Source organism: Kogia breviceps, chromosome 2 (genome assembly GCF_026419965.1).
Source record: "Kogia breviceps isolate mKogBre1 chromosome 2, mKogBre1 haplotype 1, whole genome shotgun sequence".
Taxonomy (NCBI): domain Eukaryota; kingdom Metazoa; phylum Chordata; class Mammalia; order Artiodactyla; family Physeteridae; genus Kogia; species Kogia breviceps.
In genome coordinates this window covers 42,481,987-42,503,162 of record NC_081311.1, presented here as the reverse complement: position 1 = coordinate 42,503,162, position 21,176 = coordinate 42,481,987, and the positions used below count along the sequence as shown (strand labels likewise).

Sequence of the window (21,176 nt, the reverse complement as noted above, 5' to 3'; positions counted from 1 at the left end):
CACAAACAGTAGCCTTAGATAAAGCTTAGGAATGTAAAAGATACCAAAATTTCCTATGAGAAAAAAATCTCTGAAGGGGTCAAAAGTAGATGCCATAAGTGATTTTAGTGTTAGCACTTTAATTGGGGATTGCATTATTTCATCCCCCACTATTTTATTTAGAAAGAGTGAAAAAAATGTAAAAAACTTGGCATTAGATTTTCTAAGTCATTTCTTAATAGTAAATCAGTCAGTTGAGAAAGATATATTCGTCATCAAGCTCTGTAGGGACCATTTAACATGTTATATCTGCAGTGGCCCAAATGTGCCTGTCTTAGATATTTCAATATTGGAGGAATCTGTCTTTGAGTACTACATAATGAAAGTATGGAGTATATGTGTATATTATATATATATATATATATATATATATATACTATATAATGAAATTATATATGTAATACTTTAAGAGAAGAATAATGGATAAATTTTCGGACCCTAGAAGTTGGCTATTCAAGAAAAATGAGTTTGTTATTTTATTATTTATTTATTTATTACTTTTTATTATTTTTACTCGACATTTATTCAGCATTCAGGGTACACAGGCGAGCAACCATCTCCTTACCCTTGTTGCCATGTTCCCTAGTTGCTTTTAGAGGCAACAAAGATTGTGAATTTTGTCTGTGTGTGCTTTGTTTGGCTAAACTGAGTGATCTGAAGATAGATGGACTAATTTGACTTTTTCCCAGTGTTCAAATTGTGTACATATTAAGACATTCTCAGTCCTCCATAGTTAGGATATCATGCCTCTTTGGGGATTTGCAGAATAATTTACAATAGCAGCTATTTCATAAAGTCAACAGCCTAAACCCTTGAAAAGTTCTGCTAATTAATTAGCACAGTGTTTACTTCAAGTGCATCTGAATTTAATGTTCATGTCATTGCCATTTATGTAGATTGTGAATCTCCAGTCTAACAACAAATTTAAAAGGGCAGTAAGAAATAAATAATGTAACTGCTACTTTGAAGCAAAGATAAAAATCAGTGGAACTTAAAAGAGCATGACTTTAAATTAAAAGAATACATTTTAAATCATACCCCAAGAATAGATGACAAATCAGTGTGTTGGTATTTCTTTATGCCATAAGGCATTCTATTTGTATTCATATTTAGTGTTCACACTGAGAGGGAAGTTATTCACTGTCATTGCTCACATTAGACTTTCACAAACCCTGTACTTTTTAGCAATGCAATTTAGGTTATCAGAGGAAATCACTCCTGGTTTAACCTGTAACACTATAAATTAGTTTCTTTAATAAGCTCATTACAGCTCTTTGTCTCTCTAAATGTGCTTGTATAGGTAGCCACCAAAATAAGATTATCAGGTCACTGTTGGCCATCAAGTAGTTACTTTCTGAAGCACAGTGCAACTTCACAACTGCCAAGTTACATTTTATAGTGAGGCTGCCCCCTCACTGCGCTCATGGAAGACCTCCTTCTAGCCACAGTTAGAAAGCCTTTTCAGTTCTCTCCTGGAAATAGGTTGCTCAGTACTTAGGAAGACTGAAGGGACTGGAGCTGTGGCAAAGAAACAAAAATTTTCTGTAGTTTTTATAGAGATTTCTTAACTTTATATGCTTTTCAGCATTCCTTCCATACTTGCATCCTCCAACAAGCGTGCCCCCAGAGGTAATAACACATTCCCATAGGTTGCCCTCAGGTCTTTACTTCTCTCTGGTCTCCTTCAATTAGGGACTCTGACGTCACTTTTATTCTATTGTTCATGAAAATGGTTTTCATAGTTACTATTTTTTTTAAATCCATATAAAAGTTGAGCCCACATTATGCAGGAATTAAATCAAGAGTAAGCAAAGCATGGCTAACACACAAAATAACACAACTGGAATATGTGATACGAATTTCTTGAAACAATTTTTTTATCCAAATGCTTGGGGATGCAGGTATGGGTTAGATTGAAAGAAGACAATGGTGAGAAGCATAATCATGATAGAAATATGAGAAAAAAAGGAAAAATAAAAGCAGTTTTGCCATAGGTAATCCACTGGTTGGATTAGCCCATTTGATAGTTGACAACTGATTTCCATAGACAGTTAGAAGCTTCAGATAGAGGAAAATGAAGGAGAAAAAAATGAAACTACCCTAAGGCTATTAGTATAACAGTTTAGGTCACTGTTCTGTTAAAACATAGAATTCTCCTGGACTTGCAGTTAAAAACTGTTTCCTGTGTTTTTCTATGCATTTCTTTGCTTAGTCATAAGGCAATTGGAAGGGAAAAATACTGTTTATTCAATAAAAATTTTAACCTGAAATGAAATATTCTAGTATTACCCAAATGTGTGAATCTGCTTCTAAGAAAAGTATATTGTATAATTGTTATTTTCAATATTTTACAACTAATTTTTTTACTTGGGAACTTGGGCTAAATTTTGAGTCTTTTGATATTTCTCATTCAAATTGCTAGGGTAAGGTTTTAGGTTCAGTAATAAAATTTGCAGATGGTCTATTCCTTAATGAGCATTTCATTTGCTTGATGACTACATATTTAAGCACACATTAATAACAGATTGCTAGTATGATATTACATTTTAAAAGTCAGAATTTATCTAACTGATAGAATATTAGAAAACATAATTGATTTGTAGTTGATACCCTCTTCCCAATAAGAGAGCATTAGGACTGATATTTTAGCTTATAGTTTAATGCATTATCAATCCTGACAACTTTATTGGAATGGGAACATGTGCCCTGATCCCACATTGAGTGTGGGAGCCTGAAAAGGAGGTGCCATGGGAAGCAGAGGAAGCAAGGCTATCTGATAAATTGTATGTTGTGTGGGATAAAAGATATAAAAAACATATTCCTTGTTCTACCATATTATTCACAGTGAGGTAAAGAAACCAAGTTGTCCACAGGGTTTGTGTTTTTGTTTATTTTGTTTTGATTTTGAGTTCATGAATGATTGATAAATGGGAAGCAAAGGGAGGAAGAAAGGAAAATGTTGTATAGTTAAGGGGTATGTTTTATTTTCATTTTTTATGATTTCCTCTGCATTTTCAAATTGCCATATTGAGTAGATATTACCTCCATAAGCAGATAGGAGAAGTATTTATTTAAAACAACAACAACAACAATGTATCATAACATTATGACTAACTTGGAACCAGAGTGTTAGAGTATTAGAGGAGTTTTAAAAGTGTATGTGTGCCAATATGTGTGTGTGTGTTAGAGAGAGAGATTCCCTTGTGTGTGCAGATCATGAAAGCCAATATCAGATTTTTTAAAGAAAGGGCTCTCCCTGGCTGCTCAGGCATTCAGCCTGGAAGGCAAAGATCTTTCCTCTTGCCCTTGAGCTATTATGTAAACTAGCATATATCTATGATGTGAATGGAACACTTATACAGAGCACAACCAGAACAACTTTCTGAAGGGATCCTGTATATAAGCTCAGAAAGTCACAAAACTTCCTTAGGCTCAGTTTCCTTATTAATGATAACACTCTGAAACTCAGTTTTATGCAGTTTCACACAGTACCTGACATATGATCAAGGTTCACTAAAATTGCTTTTTATCTTTATTGCTATTATTACTTCTAATTATAAATAATTATGCTTCTTTTTATAAATTTATGTACAAAGTACAAAGAGTACTTTGTGCTCTTGTGTACTATATGTACGTTCTTTATTTATATCTCTCCAAATTTACTAAACATCTTGAAAATTTAACTTTGTTACATTATATTTTATTCTTAAAAGTATTAATGACTGTATTCTTTCCTTGGAGAGTTTACTGATTCAAATGAAACTACAAGTGAAGTTTGAGGAACATTTCCAGGTGTATTTTCCTGCTTGTTAGGTAATCTATTAATCCATGGAAGGTCAGTGATGAGACAGACATGTCAGTCAATTAAGGGGATAGCCATGTTATAAGGTCTGAGACTAAAATCTTCTGAGGTCTGACACTAAAGCCTGGAAACTTCATTTTTAGCAAGTGCATCCAGAGGTCATAAAGTAGAATGCCACGGGGATAATACTAATTAAACTTAAAAGAGAGAGACATGCAAATTACAATGCTAATAATAGCATTATAAGGAAAATATAACTGCCCAATGAGCTGAAACACTTGTGTTTCCAAGAAAGATGTTTCCCCCTTTAGATACCTTAAGAAGAAATGGTTATGTAAACTTAACAGCTCTGTGAGAAGAGTTAAATGATCTTAATAGTTCATGTGTCCAGACTATGACGGACTGTCACACAGGGCACTGTTATAACAATATCCTTGTCTCATGGACTGCAATACTTTATTTGTGGGACACTTATCATCTCCCTAGGATCACGCTGGAAATGTTTGTAAAATTTCTTATTTTTTGAGTTTGTTATTTCAAAGCTTAGTGCAGGTCATCTACCTCTTGTTAACATTATATTTCTCTGAACATAGTACAGTGCAGTAGTTTCTTTTGAGTCTGTTTCAGTTATAATTAAAGGTGATTATTGGAGACTATACCTAAGTAATTTTCAATGAACTTAATTGTCTCTGAAACTTCTCAATCCTTCATTTACATATGACTTCTTAAGGCAGCACACATGGAGAGATATAGAGCAATATGCATGTACACACTCATGCATAATAGATAACACACATTTTAGACAAAAATAAAACCACATATAGCATATATTTTATGCAAATTTTAATCTTAATATAATATGGACATCTTTCCTTGTCTACCCCTTTCACTTATTCCATCTTACAGAGTGTATTTTTATTCTGAGAGGTTAAATTCAAGTTTTAAGAGTAACTTTGCTGTTTTCCCTAGAGGCTGATTTAAAATCCTGAGTATTTGTCTTTTTTTTTTCCTTGAAGCTTTATAAGCTATTAGATTTATATAAACTGTCTAGATTATATTATTATGGAAGATTTAGAATGGTATGACAAGAAAGAGCACCTTCAATGCTTACTCCAGTAAAACTTTCCTAAACATTCTAAATTTCATCTCCAGATGAAAGCTTGACTGTGTCCTCATTTTTAGATTGTATCCACATTTGAATTTCCTGTTTCCTCTTTCCCAAAGGTGAGTAATCTTGTGTATCCTGTAGCCCCAAAATGGATTTGTTTCAGAGCACAGGTTTGAAAAAGCATATGTCTTTTCTTGTTTTGGCAACAAGAAGTTTTTTTTCACTTTTCTAGGCTCTGACCTTGGGCCTAGAAGGATTACTTCAGTAGCTTTTGTGTACTCTACTAATAGGCTCCCGTAAAGCCTATCTGTACACCCTGGAAGGCCAGAGAGCTAGAGTCCAAAAAGTAAATAAATAAACTGAGAAACAGAAGACCAATTATTGTACTTAGAAGATTCTCTCTCTGCTAACACACCCACACCCACACCCATACCCCCCAAAACATTTATTTCCAAGGTAACTTAGAACACCTAAGTACTGATATTTCAGATACTCTCATTTGTCCCGTTGAGACAGGGAAAGAAGTAAAAGGTCTAATTCACTATCCAAGTGATACAATACAATTAATGATAACTAGTAAGGTGGATGCTGCCCTCTCTGGTTCTAACCTAACATTTTTGAACCCCTTGAAAATAAAAATGCTCCTGTCCTAATTGTGTGAAAAGGTAGAATTCATTTTAAATGTTTTTAATAGAAATTGGAATTGAGCAAAAGTGTAATTATAATCTTGCCTGGCTCTGAGTCATCAATGACTTATACAACTCATAATAGAATCGCTTTTCTTAGTTGGATCTTTTCCTGTTAAATCTCTGTGCTTGTTACCACCACTTCTGCACCAATTCCCTTAAGCTCTGTAATTTGGGTTTTCTCACATCCGTACTGATACTGCACTCTCTAAGGTCTCCAATGACTACTTTCTTGGACAAATCTTATAATTTTCTAACGTTTCAGCAAACAACATTATTGATCTACTTTTCTTGCAACTTTCTTTTCCTCAGTGTTTCTTTGAACTGACTTTTCTGATTGTCTATATATCAGACATCATCTTGCTGGTGAAGATTCTACTTTTTTCTATTCTGTGATTTTGAAATTGCCCACTCTTGTTTATATTACCAGAAGGAGTCATTCTATAATGAGCCAATTTGGATATTTTCTGACAATAAAACAAGGTCCTCTCCTTGGTCATGTTCTATTTTCTCTAACTTCCCTTTCACAGTGCTTTCATCTAACTGCATATCCACTGCACATACTATCACTTTTTCTCTAGTCCACATTTTCACTTTTCTATAGAACATCTATTTGGTTTGCATTTTATTGAATATCAACTCCAGGAAAGATATTAGGGAAACAAAAATGAGGCAGTTGCTTCATTCAAGTATAAAAATGAGGTATATAGTCAGTACAATGTAATTTATATAATAATAGAATTATGTATAGCATATGTGTTTGGGGAGGATACAAATGGAAAACCTGCTAAAGAATTTGGTGTGGAAAAAGTTGGAAAATGTTTGTAGGATGAATTTTGATTTTTCAAGGTAGGGAACTGGAAATTTCAGAAAAACTGAAGAATACTCAATTGGTGTTCTGATTTAAGACATACACAGATATCTCTGTAGAAATGAGGATTGCATATGCTGTTTTATGACATTGTTCAGGGAAAGTCAGGTATTAAAGTATCCAAAGGTAATGAAACAACATGCACTTGGTTGTGTTCACCATCTATCCAAGGCTTATTTATAATTTCATCTCCTTCACAGAACTCCAGTTAACAGCATCTCTCTCTCTTTCTCCGATTCTTAAAAGCTATTTGTTGATTGCTTGTAGTTCTCAGTTTTTGTAATAAATTGTGTCTTATGCTTTCTTATATACTATTAAGAAGTGTTTCTACAATTTCACAGACATCATTTCTACATGTTCAACAAGGTTCTTGAAATTCTAAATTATATTGATATGTATTTTATGTGTAAACAGCCTCTCTTTACAATAAGCACTAACATTCATCTAGCATTTATTAACAAAGCCCTTCATATAGATTATTTTATTTAATCTTCACAAGAACTCCATGAGGTCCTTGTGATTGTCATAATGATCACATACCATTGCACTACTATTATGCCTCAGATATAGATCAGGAAACTACAGAGGCACAGAAGGGTTAAGTTGTTTTCCCAGTGGGATATGACTCCCACTATTGAGTGGCAAAGCTGAAACCAACCGATCATCTCAGCTCTACATACAATAATCACATGCTGTGCTATTATATTATGACATCAAAATCTTAACCTTTCCTGAAGATTTTACTCAAATTCTACTTATTCCTTGATACTAAATTATTCATTATTCTTTGATGTTGTTACTAATGATATTCATTCAGAATTAAGTGAGAAGAGGTCGGTGAAAGGATACAAACATCTAGTTTTAAGATGAATAAGTTCTGGGGATCTAATGTACAACATGGTGACTATAATTAATAATACTGTATTGTGTATTGTATACTTGAAATTTGCTAAGAGAGTAGATCTTAAGTGTTCTCACCACACTAAAAAAAAAGGAACTCTGTGAGGTGATGGATACGTTAATTAACCTGGTTGTGGCAATCATTTTACAATGTGTAAAGTATCAAGCCATATACTGTGCACCTTAAATATGTTCAGTTTTTGATTGTCAGTTAGACCTCAATGAAGCTGGAAAAACTTAATATCCACCTTCCCCTTTATATTATGTCATATAATGTTTGTTTTTATGTTTAGATTATAAATTCCTGAAGACAGAGACTGTCTAATTTACTTTAGTTTCCCTCAGCACCTGGCAGAATGACCCAGTTAGTGGTTATTTAAATAATTAAGCCTTGTATAAAGAAAAATAGAATTGAGAGATGAAGTGTGTTTTTTAGCAATATAGTAGCAAGTAGGTAAGCTTTGAGGATAGTAGTTGGAGTTCAAACAGCAATTCAAAAACATATTTAGTGAGAGTTTGATTTATACGATACTGCTCAACATTAACATAGGGACCAAAGCAATCAATAAATTACCTGTGCTATGGACATATTACACACAGCATCCTTTTTAGCATTCTGCAGGAAAACAGAGTTTAGGTAAATTATATAAAATTTTTTTTTTTTAGAAACTCAATATTTATCCCATTATAGGGCAGCATTTAGAAAAGTCTTTGTAGAAAACTCAAATTGAATCTATCCTCTCTTCAGGTGTGTTTTCTGTCTTTTTCTGATTATTAGCTGCTGTTCTGGGCATTTTGTTCAAAATTCTGGTGGGTCACACTGCAGCAATTCTTCCTAACATCAGCCGCTCTGTTCGAGATGCTAATCTTCCCTACTCTTGTAGGATCCTATACTGCCCCTCAGGGCTGCTCAATTAGACTGCTCAGTGATGACTGTTCAGCTACTCTGAGTTTATTAAGTGTCTTTATTGAATGGTTGGACTACTGATGAGAGCTGTTCAGGCTTAGACTTAGATAATGTGTGAAAAGGACAATACTAACTCAGTCATCAATATTTTATGTGGTTATATCCAGGATGTGGCCATTGTTGGTCTGCTGGATACCTAGAATGCAATTCTGATGGTATCCACATAGGGGGAAGACTACAGCATTTTAAGGTAACATGAATAATACATTATTCTGATTATTTTTATTCATTCATTCTTCAGGTACAGTAAGCATATGTAATGTCTATTGTGTACACATTAATTTTCTAACAATTATAGCTAGTATTTATTGAGTTATTTCTATGTGCCAAATAGCTTACATATAGTACACACTCTCCTCTACTCACACTGTATATTTATACATAATATACATGATATATGTATCATTGCATTTCAGTTACACAACCTTACATAGTTTTATACAAATATTTTTAAGTGGCCACTAGGTGTCAAGCATTGTTCTATGTATATAGCAAACAACAAAATAGACCCCAAAAAATCCTTATTTTTATGGGGTTTGCTTTACATTGGAGGGAGACAGAAAATAATCCAAATCACTAAGAAAATTATGTAGTATGTTAGTATGTGAACGGTGTTATATCAAAAAATAAAGCAGGGAAAAGGGATACTTAGGGGAATACAATTTTACATAGGAAAGTATGGGAAGAACTTACTGAGAAGTACCCTTGGAGCAAAGTTTTGAAGAGGATTATGGGAAATCTATGTAGATTCTTAGAAGAGCATTGAAAACAGAGGGAACACTGAGTGAAAGGGACTTGAGATGGGAACATGCCTAATGTGTTTGAGGAACACAATTGCAAGGAAGCTATGGTGGGTGAAATGTTGAGCAGAGTGAGGGAGAGGGGACAGAGATAAGATCAGAGGGCTAGGATGGGTGGAGGCAGATTGCACAGGCCTTGTGGGCAACTGTAAGGACATTGTCTTTTTCTCTGAGTGAAAAGGAAAATAACTGGAGTGTTTCAAGCAGAGGAGTGAAATGATTTCACACAAGTTTTAACAAAATTGCTTTGACCCTTATGTTGAGAATCATCAGTTAAGTTCAAAGTGACCAGTGAGAAATGTATTAATAATATTCCAGGCAGAAAATAAAGTTAGCTTAGCCCTGGTTTTCATGACAGAAGTGGTAAAAATGGTTGACTGTGAATGCATTTTTAAGGTATAACCAACAGAGTTTGCTGGTGTGTTGGATATAGAGAAGACGAAAAAGATAGCATTTAAAGTTTGATATCAATATGTTTGGTCTAACCATCAGGAGAGAATGAATGACTGACCTCATCAAAGGAATAAATGTGGCTAGAAATGAGCCACAAAAACATTGATCAGACAGTCCAGGAAGATGAGGTAGAACCATCATTTTAGATGAGGAAGAATATTAATATATAAAGACAGTTAACGAGAAGAAAACCAGAAGAGAGTGGTTTACTAAAAGCCAAAGGAAGAAGACATCTAAAGGAGAAGGTGATCGGCTGTGTCAAGTCTGATCAAGTAAGGTGAAGTATGAGAACTGATTATCAAATTAGGAATGTGATGCTCATTCGTGGCATTGACAGGAATAGTTTGGTGCAATATTGAAGGCAAAAGTTTGGAGTGGTTTTAAGAGAGAGTGGAGGAAGAAGAAATGCAGGGAGTTTGAAGGTATATAGTTTCTTTTTTCCTTTCTTTTTTTTTTCTTTCTTCTTCTCTTTTTAATAGGGTGGCATTAGTAATAGGGAACTAGGAGTAAGTTTCAAGAACACATACCCCACCTCAGGTCCTAGTGATATAAGGATATGATAAAACAACCACCACCCCTGTGAGGCCCTGAGACACCTACAGAAAAATAGCATCTTCTGGGAAGACCCAGATTTCTAGTAGAGCAAGAAGAAAGGAATGTTCAGCAAAGTATGTATCATCTTATTTAATCTATTTAATCTTCAGTAAAACCCCGTGAGGTAAATTCTATTATTATTCCTGTTTTCCAGAGAAGAAACTGAAGCTTTAAAGATATCAAGCTATCTTGCTTAATGTCACACAGCTCCTGTGTCTAAGAGCCATGATCCTAGCTCAGGCAGCCTGGCTCAAGCTGCCATACTCTTAACCACTGTATTTTATAGCCTTAGTACAAAGTGCTACAGGACTCATGAAAGTACAATAATATGGACCCTAATCCATGGAACCTTAGGAGAATGATGGAAACTTTGATCAATTTCTATTATATGTTCATTTATTCAATATATCTTTATTAGCATTTACTATATGCCAGTTTTGTGCTAAATTTGAGGGTTGAAAATATGACTAAGATACATTTCTTGACCTCATGAATGTTACTGCGTAGTTCAGATGAAACATCAGCAAGAGGGATTACAAGTATAAATCAATGTACTGTATGTACATTGTACATACAGTATAAATCATACATACAGTATGATTTATACATACAGTATATTTATACATACAGTATAAATCAAACATATAAATCAGTGTACAGATTGTGAGAGGCTGAAGTTAAAAAAATGGCATTTGTGCTGCCTGCCTAGAAGTGTGCTAAAGTCTGTATCAATTGTAGTTAGTGGAAGAAAGATTTGTAGGATGAGATACTTTGAGCTACTTGGAAAATGAATGAGGAGTTATGATAGATTTAAATCTGATACATATAAATTCATATATACAGTCAAAGCAAAAGGGAACATGAGAGGATTAATAGATGATAAAGCATTGGTAGTATGTGAATATGAAATATTATCTATGGCACAATAGTTAAAGCATGAGCTTTGGAATTGGACCTTGTTCAAATCCTGGCAAAATCAGTATATGATTTTTGATAAGTTTTATAATCTCTCTATGACTTAGATCTCCATCTGTTAAAGAAGGATAATAGCAAATCTGATTTGATTGCTATTAGGATTAACTGATGTTATGTATGTCAATTGTTTAGCATGCTTTCTAGCATATAGGAAATGATAAAAACATATTTTTGGTATATTATAATAATTATTACTATTTTCAAATTAAAGTAAGATAGACAATGTTACATCATCATTAATCAATATTTCTTTAGGTTTCCTTTATCTGAAAACATTTACACAAACACACACACACAGAGCCCACACACACAATCACACACTGTATACTATACTGACAACTTCTTAGAACAATCACTATACCTTCTACATACTTATTTCTGCGTACTATAATTCTTTGTATGATTTTCTGCCCAGTTAGCCTGTGAAATATTCAGCTGCATTTATTAATGGTGCTGGCATAGAAAAGAAGCTCAGTAACCATTTAGAATCTATACCTTTTCCATTTTCTCCTGTCTCTTATTTTCTCTACCTCCTTCAAGTTTTTCTCAATTTATATTAGTTTCATTTTTTTTACAAAGGAACTTCCTTTAATTCCTTCTTATTTCTCTTTCTTCACTTATATGTGGATGCTTCTCTTATCACTTTATTCTTCTCATTTTTCAATATGTTTCACCCAACTCTGTCTTTCTTTCTAATTTTTATCTGTCTCTCCTGTTTCTTTGTCTTGTCTTCTCTGTCTCTCTGCCTCTCAACACTTGCTCAACTTTTGTTATCTTTCTGCCTCGCTTTAACTAACCTAAATTCTAGAAAGCACAATAAACATCTTCTTGGCTCTAGTTACTTCATATTTCTAACTGATGGGTCTACTTTTAAAAAGTAATCTTAACTGGACTTTTAGCCTCCCTAGTTACAGAAAAGAATTAGGATAGTATTGTAGAAAAAAGGAAAAAAATTTCCAGAGTGCATTTTCATTCTCATTAATATAAAAATTACCAGAATGCACACACATATTTTAAAACCTCTAAAGCTTCCTTCTTTTATCAGATGAGGAACATTTTAAAGGAGATGTCATCTGATTTCCTTCCCAATGATAGTGAACTTGGAAAAAAAATTTCAGTTTATTCTCTAAATTTCTAAGATTGAAATTCAAACTAAGATCTTTGTTAGAGATCATTTATTAAATATCAGTTCCATGGGAGTTCTTTTGAATATACAGAGTGAGATATATTCCCAGAAAAAGAAAACTAGAAGGAGTATCGCCCAATGATATTCAAGACTCAACTTAGACTATTCTTTAAAAAAACAATTTAATGTGGCTAATTCCAGAATGATTTAGTTAGCTAGTCTGTGTTCTCATAATATTCTGTGAATGCCACTTTGACAGCTTTATGAGTTTTCATGTCTATGTCCATAACTATGCTGTAAAATATTTAAAGGATGTGTTAGTTTTCTATTGCTGTTGTAACAAATAACCACAAAATATGTGGCATAAAACAACGCTACTTTATTCTTATAGTTCTGTATGACACAAATCTCATTGACCTAAAATCAAGATGTGGACAAGGCTGTGTTTTTTTTTCCTGAGGTCTAAGGGAGAATACATTTTCTTATCTTTTATATCTTCTAGAAACTGCACACTTTCCTTGGCTCATGGTCTTTCCTTCACCTTTAAAATTAGTAACAGTCAGATGAGTTCTTCTTAGAGCACATCACTCTCACTTCTTGCATAATCACATTTCCCTCTGACTCTAAATTATTCTGCTTTAGGTTTCCATTTTTTAAGGACCCTAAATAATCTGGATAATCCAGGATAATCTCTTTATCTTAAAGTCAGATGATGAGCTAACAATTTTATTTGAAATATTAATTGTCCCTTGTCATGTAGTATAATATATTCATAGGTTCTGAGAATTGAGATGTGGGAATCTTTGGGGAGCTATTATTCTGTTTATCCCAAGGGATATACTAAATTGTCTCGTGTGTGTCATGAGCTCAATAAATATGATATTGAAACAATCAAGTTTCAGGACATATTTAGACTGGTTTTTTTTTCAGCACCATGGACAGCACAGGGAATATTGAATTTTTGAATGTCTGAAGCAGATGAGGACCTGGTATGTGGACAACGTCTAGGTTTACTTGACTGATAAGTTTAGTACAAGAATCTCTTATTAAAGAAGTCCTTTAAAGTTTTTCTTTTTATGTAAGAGATGAGGAAACTCTGTCCCAGATAGTGGGAGTAAATTTCTCTTCAGCTTGTTGGTAGAATAGCTGAAGTTTATGTCCTCTCAAATTTTAGCCCTGCCATTCCTGGGATATCCTTTTCACAAAATAATCTTATATAAGTGGTCGCACTTATTGATCCTCTGCTCTCAAAGTCTGCATCACAGTCCTACAGTTGTCAGGAAGTACTGTGTGTCATTGATACCCATGTCTTGAATAGGAGTAGGATAGGCAGAGGCATATAAGACAGAAGGAAGAAAAATAGCACAAAGGAGGGCTTCCCTGGTGGTGTAGTGGTTGAGAGTCCGCCTGCTGATGCAGGGGACGCGTGTTCATGCCCTGGTCCGGGAAGATTAGCACAAAGGAAATAGCAGATGCTATGACATTAAGTTTTGAAAGAATTTTATATACTTGGGAGGGTCACAGTTTAATGAAGTCCTCATGTTTTACCATCAGTATATCTCAATATAGCCATGGTTTATTTTTTACATGATTTTGGATGAAACAAACAGAAACATACATAGCCCTGTTTCCTAATATTAGAAAACAATAGGACTATAACATTTGTGGACTTAAGTTTCTTATTACCAAGTTATACAACTGAGGGCTTTAAAAATATTACATTGTATAGATTTGGACCTCTTTGTATCTTTCTGTCATTCCAGTTATTAATTCTACAAAGTTGAATAGTGATGCTAGGCTGTAACCTGGCAACCTTACCCAGGTTCATCTATCAGATTTGCTTTTTTCCCTCTTCTTCCTGTTTTGTACATTTCAAAACATTTCACTGTGTAAAAATCTTTAAGCACACAGTGTATACAGTGGTATACACTGTATTTTTTACCACATGTGACTTCTTGATAATATGTGGTTAAGATATCGTCATGATTTGCCAACATTATTCATAACATAAATTTCGGATCCCAAGGGAAAATGTGATATATCTAAATTAAATGCAATTTAGTTATACTGTGTGCAGAAAAGAGACCTGAGACTGCTGTCCTTGAAAAGGTCTGCTTATAAGGATGACCTTGTCTGGCATCTGAAAGAGTGATTACCTCTGGGTGTGGAGAGGTACGGGGATGAGAAACTAGAGAGGTGTGTGCAGATGCAGCTTAATTGGTAATACTGTAGTTCTTGGATTAGGCAAATTGGTAATGTTTACGACATTATATAAATAAAAACCCTATAAGAAAAGCACCATTAACTTGCTAATGATGATAGAGTATAATAAACTATTTATGATTAGTTTAATAAAGTACCTTTAAGATCCAATTAAAAATGTTAACAATGGGGGAAAGGGCTTTGGAAACAGATTAGTATTTGATTCTTAGAATTACTGGTTTAATGACTTTATGTCAATTAAATTTATCTCTTTGAGCTTCAGTTTCCCTGTTTCACAAATGTTAGTAATGACTCTCTCAAAATCTTTTTTCCAGAGAGGTTAATCATTAGATCTATTACCAAATATTTCTTGTTCTTAGAGGTACAATAGAGGATTGTTCTTCTGTGAGGTTTTCGTTTTTTAAGTGATGCACAACTATGTTATTTGTGATTTAAAATGAAGTTATGCAGGCCACTTCTGAATGAAAACTTTAAGAGCCAGTGTACAATTCACCACGTTTTCTTCTCTCTGCTGAGTGCATCATCGTTCACCACTGCCAACCTGCTTTCCTGAGCAGGTATGCTAAAAGAATCATTTGGACATGGTGAATGACCAAGAATATATACATTTTTTTGTCTTAAGCCTCATATTTTTTATTTGTTACCACAGCATACCTTTTCCTATTCTAACTAATAAAACTTTTATTAAATGAGATATAATATGTGATTTCAAATAATAGTACTTATATTTAAATAAATTCTACCTGTGTAACAGAGCTGTGACAGAATACCACATAGAATGGGTAAGTTTTGGTGAGAGAAAGATTAGAAAATTTCCCAGTATATGGAGATATATATGTTTCAGAATGATAAATCCAGAGACATTAAACATAAACTTCTCACCGTTTTTTGCCTGGAACTGTTTCTTATTACTTGAATTGTTAAAGGACAGCTCAGCTAAATAAGTATAGTTTTACATGAATTTCTCAAATAATTGCTTTCATTCCAGCTTTGCCTTCCCTATGAATCAGAGAAGCAAGTCCTGGAATTATTTATTTCTTTATAAGATCATTTTAATGTATTTTAAAGACAGGCAAAACTAAATAGTTTATTGTTTAGGCACATATGTGATTGACTGGTAGATTTTAGCAAGGAAAAGATAATTGTAAAATTCTGGTGAATGATTACATCTACCCATGAGTTCAGTGGTGAGTTCATGGCTGGAAATCTCTATCTGCCTAAAGAGGCACATACACTTAGGAATCCACTTTAAAAAAAAATCCCTGCTTTGGGCTTCTTATCGAAAGTAGTGATGCAAGGTATTACACGGTATTTTAGGAGCGTAGAGAAGAATGAACTGCAGTTTTATAATTGTAAAGAAGCCTAATCATGTGTCTTCTCTATTTCACTGAAGTTCAAATGTTTGTTTTAGTATATCAACAGCTGAAGCAGTTGGGAATTGTCATATATGCAAAATCATCTTTCAAATTAACTGTCTTCATTACCAAAGTTAAAACCAAACATATAAATTTTATTTTTAGTCTCTTTTCCTGTTTTTAATTTTGATTTCCATTCTCCTCATCCTCTTTTAAGAAACTTTATAAAGCCCTAGCTCATACACTGAGAACACAGCCATCTCTTATATTAATGGATAAGTAATTCGCCATTTTCCAAATGAAATTGTATATTTTTGGATAAAATGAAATAATTCTAGGGAATTATATAACCTTCAAGAAGTAAAGTTAGTAAAATATTCTTTATTTTCCATAGCTATAACAAAGTGGAACTGCTGTTGACATCTGTGAAGGAACATTTTGAGATTTTAATTGTTTACATTTTTTAAATTTTGCTATTTGACAGAGCATATAAATATCATTCTTAACTATAGAAACGGTGTCCAGGTCTCATAGTTTCCTTTGCAAAAAATGCCATTCTCTTGAAATGCAGTATTGTTTTTGTCCTAGATAACAAATGTTGCTCCTGATACAAATGTCTGTGAGTGAGGAGCCCTCATGAATCAATCTTAGTCATTTGGCTGTGGACATCAGGACAGTAAAAGTGTGGAAGGGATTTGTGATTCTGAGGAATGGCTCTCAGAGCAGGAGACAGATGCATGGCTGGTGTGTGAGTGTCTTGGAATATCAGAGGATGCATGGACTCATAGATTGTGTGGCTGTTTGCTTTTAAATTTTCATAAACTCTCTCTACGTGCCTAAACTCTTTTTTGTGATTTGGATTCAGTTTTTCTTTATTGTCGAGAGATCTCCTCACAGTGAATATATTCATTATCCTTGGGCGAGAGACATAATTGATTTATATATAATTCTTATTTTCTAAAACCTTGGAGCTCACAGAGACTCCAAGGAGTCTAAACTCAGGCTGCAGTCAGATTAGCAGAGCTTCTCATGGGGTTGTAATTTTATCTCTACAAGTGAGAATATACTTTTCATTCCCTGCTTCCTTTTCAATATTCCCATTAGTGAGAGTACAGGCCACCTAGTGCCTATCCTAGTTGACCTGTAAGTATACACACCTCCCCCAAAAAACTGTATTAATATTTTTTCTTGGAACTTAACAGACCAAATCCTTTTGAGGCGGGATCCAGGTCTGATTTTAGAATCTGGCATATTTTTGGATTTGGAAATTTCAGCTAAGTGATTAATAAACCTGTGACTACTCTCCTTTTGATCTGGTTTTGGGGAAGCCCCTTAAATGCCTGTCTGAGAAAGCTCAACACTGCTGGAAGAATTTATTTTTTGTTCCAGCCAAAACCTGACTAAAGGTGCCTGACCTATCTCTTCTTAGAGCACTTACTTTACAAAACATGCAATTGTAAATACTTTTCTGTCCCTTTGAGATACATCTTCTACAACCTAGGAAGATCATTCTCAAGGACCCTTTGAAATTTGATCATCAAGAAAGAGAGGGGCCTTGTCTCCTAGGCTCTGCTGGAGGGTAGGAGACTGACTTTGATAAGTGCCAGTTAACAAACACAGGTGGCCTAGACACATTGGCCACCCCTTTAAAGTCCTTTGGTATTTTTCCTTTAGCATACCTCAGCATTGAAAAAGCTTCCTGCCTTTTGTTTCAGCAGACTTGAGCCCAGTTCCTGAAGTCTTTTTCCCATACTGCAGTAGTCTGAATAAAATCTGTCTGGTCCTTTTTAACATGTCCAGCTTTGTTTCCTTTGACACTTTTAATGTCTGTAATTTGTCATCAGATAACAAATTCAAGATCACCAGCAGTTTTTTGTTTTGTAATATTTTTAATACTTACACTTTTTTTTTTTTTTTTTTTTTTTTGGGTGGTACGCGGGCCTCTCACTGCTGTGGCCTCTCCCTTCGCGGAGCACAGGCTCCAGACGCGGCTTACGGGCCCAGCCGCTCCATGGCATGTGGGATCCTCCCGGAATGGGGCACGAACCCGCGTCCCCTGCATCCACAGGCAGACTCTCAACCACTGCGCCACCAGGGAAGCCCAATACTTACACTTTTAAAATATCAAGTAAATTCTAGACAAATCTTTCTAAATCTTTTCACCATATTTCTCTTCTCTCTTTTGTTCCTTCACTGTAAACCCTGGGTTTGAAAGTTGGCTTATGCCAAATTACATTTAGAGAATTATAATTAATTTATTTACTCTGTTTTAAGCAGCCAAACACCTACCCAAATATCTCTATAGAGAAACAGTATTATAAAATTAATTAACATATTTCCAGCCAAAAAAAAAAGCTTTATTACCTAATGGCTCTTCATATTCTAAACATTTTAATTTTAATTAGGCTTTAAAAAATTTTTTTAAATGTCTTAAACATGCACCCAACTTTTTGTCTTTTCAATCACTGTAATAGCTCCAGGCAAATTATTTTTCAAATAACTTAATTTCGCAAGATACTACTTTGTACAGTCAATGTATAAACCACTGATTGTTTCTAAATTTTCCTGTGCTTATGACAGCGAATATCAGAACAGGTAGTTAGTGGAACCTAGTGTATAACTATGAATCAACTGTACCAGCAATAAATGCTTTCACAGAAAATTGTTCATGAAGATTTTAATGGTTTAGAAACTAAAATATCTCAGCTTCATCCTGATTAAGAAGATGGATTTTTAATGTAATTCACATTTTAACTAATGAGGGTTAACTCATGCATTTTAGTGTTCTAGAGAATAGAGGCTTAGTTTTAAGAGCTCAAAATATGGCATTGTTTATTTCTAACTAAAGAAATAAATGAGTCAACATTTTTCCACACTGTTAAATAAAATTTAATTGTAATAAAATTATATACTATTATCTAAGACTGTATTACACACCCAATTAGATATAGTATAAATGAAGACAAAATAAAATTATGATTTCACTTTCAACGTGCTTCTTTGAGGTAGATGAGAAATTAATAATTGAAGAAGTGAATAATGGAAGAACTTGTGTCAGATGAATTTATAGGTGTGCAAGAAGAAAATACATGTGAATCCTCAAAAGGAACTTCCACATATTTTCTCTTTATCACTAAATATGCAGACTTAAAGCCCTGCTTTGAAAGGCTAGTGTACCTAATGCTCAGTTATTGAGTTCAGAATATTCATTCCCCATTGCTCATAACTCATACATAATGCTGTGATAGACGGGGGCAACCCGGTAATAATTGTATGACAGCTACTAGCAAGCCACTAGCAAAAACGGATGTAATTTTATGCTTCTTTTAGCTTGAATTCCCACAATAATATCATGAGTGAACCTTTTCTCATTATTGGAGTATGTTAAAATTTAGTTGTACTGAATGTTGTTTGAATACCTATTGACCATATAATTTTTCTTTGACTGAATGCACATGTAAATAACTGATAAAGTAATATGGAACATTATATTTGTAGTTGTTTTCTTAGAACAGGTAATATGGGTAATATGGCAGTACTTATCCACTCTAGTGATAGTTTCAGTTCCTTTAAGTCAAAATAAATTATGGAATATGACAGAAAATTGAAGAAATACAGTGAAAATTGAAGGAATACAATCAATACAATTGGTAGACAATCCACTATAAAGCTTTGTGAGTTGAGTGTATTAGACTTTTTTAATGTAAAATTATTTCTGCTTATTTTTGATCATTTGAAATTGTTTGTCCTATAGGTATTCAATCTAATTTATAAAATTAAATAATCATTATCCCCCCACACACACTCCCTTATCTATCCACCTTCTACCTAATTGCTCAAGCCAAATTTTGAGAAGCAACCTGGATTTCCTTTCTCTACTATCTCGCATATATTTAGACCTATTCTGTATATTAGTTCTATTGATTCTACTCGTTAGTTCCTTTCTCCATACACCTTGATATTTTATTAGTTAACATTTTCATGTTCTATTAAAATGACAACTATAGTAGTCTTTCTGTATCCATGGGGGAATTGGTTCCAGGAGCCCCCACATATACCAAAATTCACAGATGCTCAGTCCCATAGTTGGCCCTGCATATCTGCAGTTCCACACCCAAGGATTCAACCAACCTCGGATTATGTAGTACTGTAACTATTTATTGAAGAAAATCAGTGTATAAGTGGACCCACACAATCTAAACCCATGTTTTCCAAGGGTCAACTGTACAGTGTTCTCCTAAATAATCTCACTGCCTCATTAAACTTGCACTTTTCTTAAAGCACTCTTTTGGAAAATAAGGAAACACTAAAAAAGTAATTTTATTTTTTTATTTATTTTTAAATTTTTATTGGAGTACAGTTAATTTACAATGTTGTTACTTTCTACTGTATGGTAAAGTGAATCAGTTATACATATACATATATCCACTCTGTTTTAGTTGCTATTTCCATATAAGTCATTACAGAGTACTGAGTAGAGTTCTCTGTGCTATACAGTAGGTTCTTATTAGTTATCTATTTTATATATAGTAGTATGTATATGTCAGTTCCGATCCCCCAGTTTATCCCTCCTTCCTTTTTCCCCTTAGTAACCATAAGTTTGTTTTTTACATCCATGACTCTATTTCTGTTTTGTAAATTAGTCCATTTGTACAATTTTCTTTTATCAATAGATTCCATATATAAGTGATATCCTGTGATATTTGTCTTTCTCTGTCTGATTTACTTCACTCAATGACGATCTCTAGGTCCATCAATGTCACTGCAAATGACATTATTTTGTTCTTTTCTATGGCTGAGTAATATTCCATTGTATATATGTACCATATCTTCTTTATCCATTCCTCCATTGATGGATACTTAGGTTGCTTCCATGTCCTGGCTATTGTAAATAGCACTGCAATGAACATTAGGGTACATGTATCGTTTTGAATCATGGTTTTCTCCAGATATATGCCCAGGAGTGGGATTGCTAGACATATGGTAGTTCTAGTTTAAGCTCCTTAAAGAATCTCCATACTGTTCTCCATAGTGGCTGTACCAATTTACATTCCCACCAATAGTGTAGGAGGGTTCTCTTTTCTCCATACCCTCTCCAGCTTTTATCATCTGTAGATTTTTTGATGATGGCCATTCTGACTGGTGTGAAGTGATACTTCATTGTAGTTTTGATTTGCATTTCTCTAATGATTAGTGATGTTGAGCATCTTTTCATGTGCCTCTAGGCCATCTGTATGTCTTCTTTGGAGAAATGTTTATTTAGATCTTCTGCCCATT

The 21,176-nt window shown here is 34.0% G+C and overlaps 1 protein-coding gene across 5 annotated transcripts in view; it reads left to right on the top strand.

The window, feature by feature from the left end:
- Positions 1–21,176, top strand: part of PCDH15 (protocadherin related 15) — a 1,516,422-nt gene that overhangs the window by 810,112 nt on the left and 685,134 nt on the right. The gene's annotated exons all lie outside the window — the stretch shown is intronic.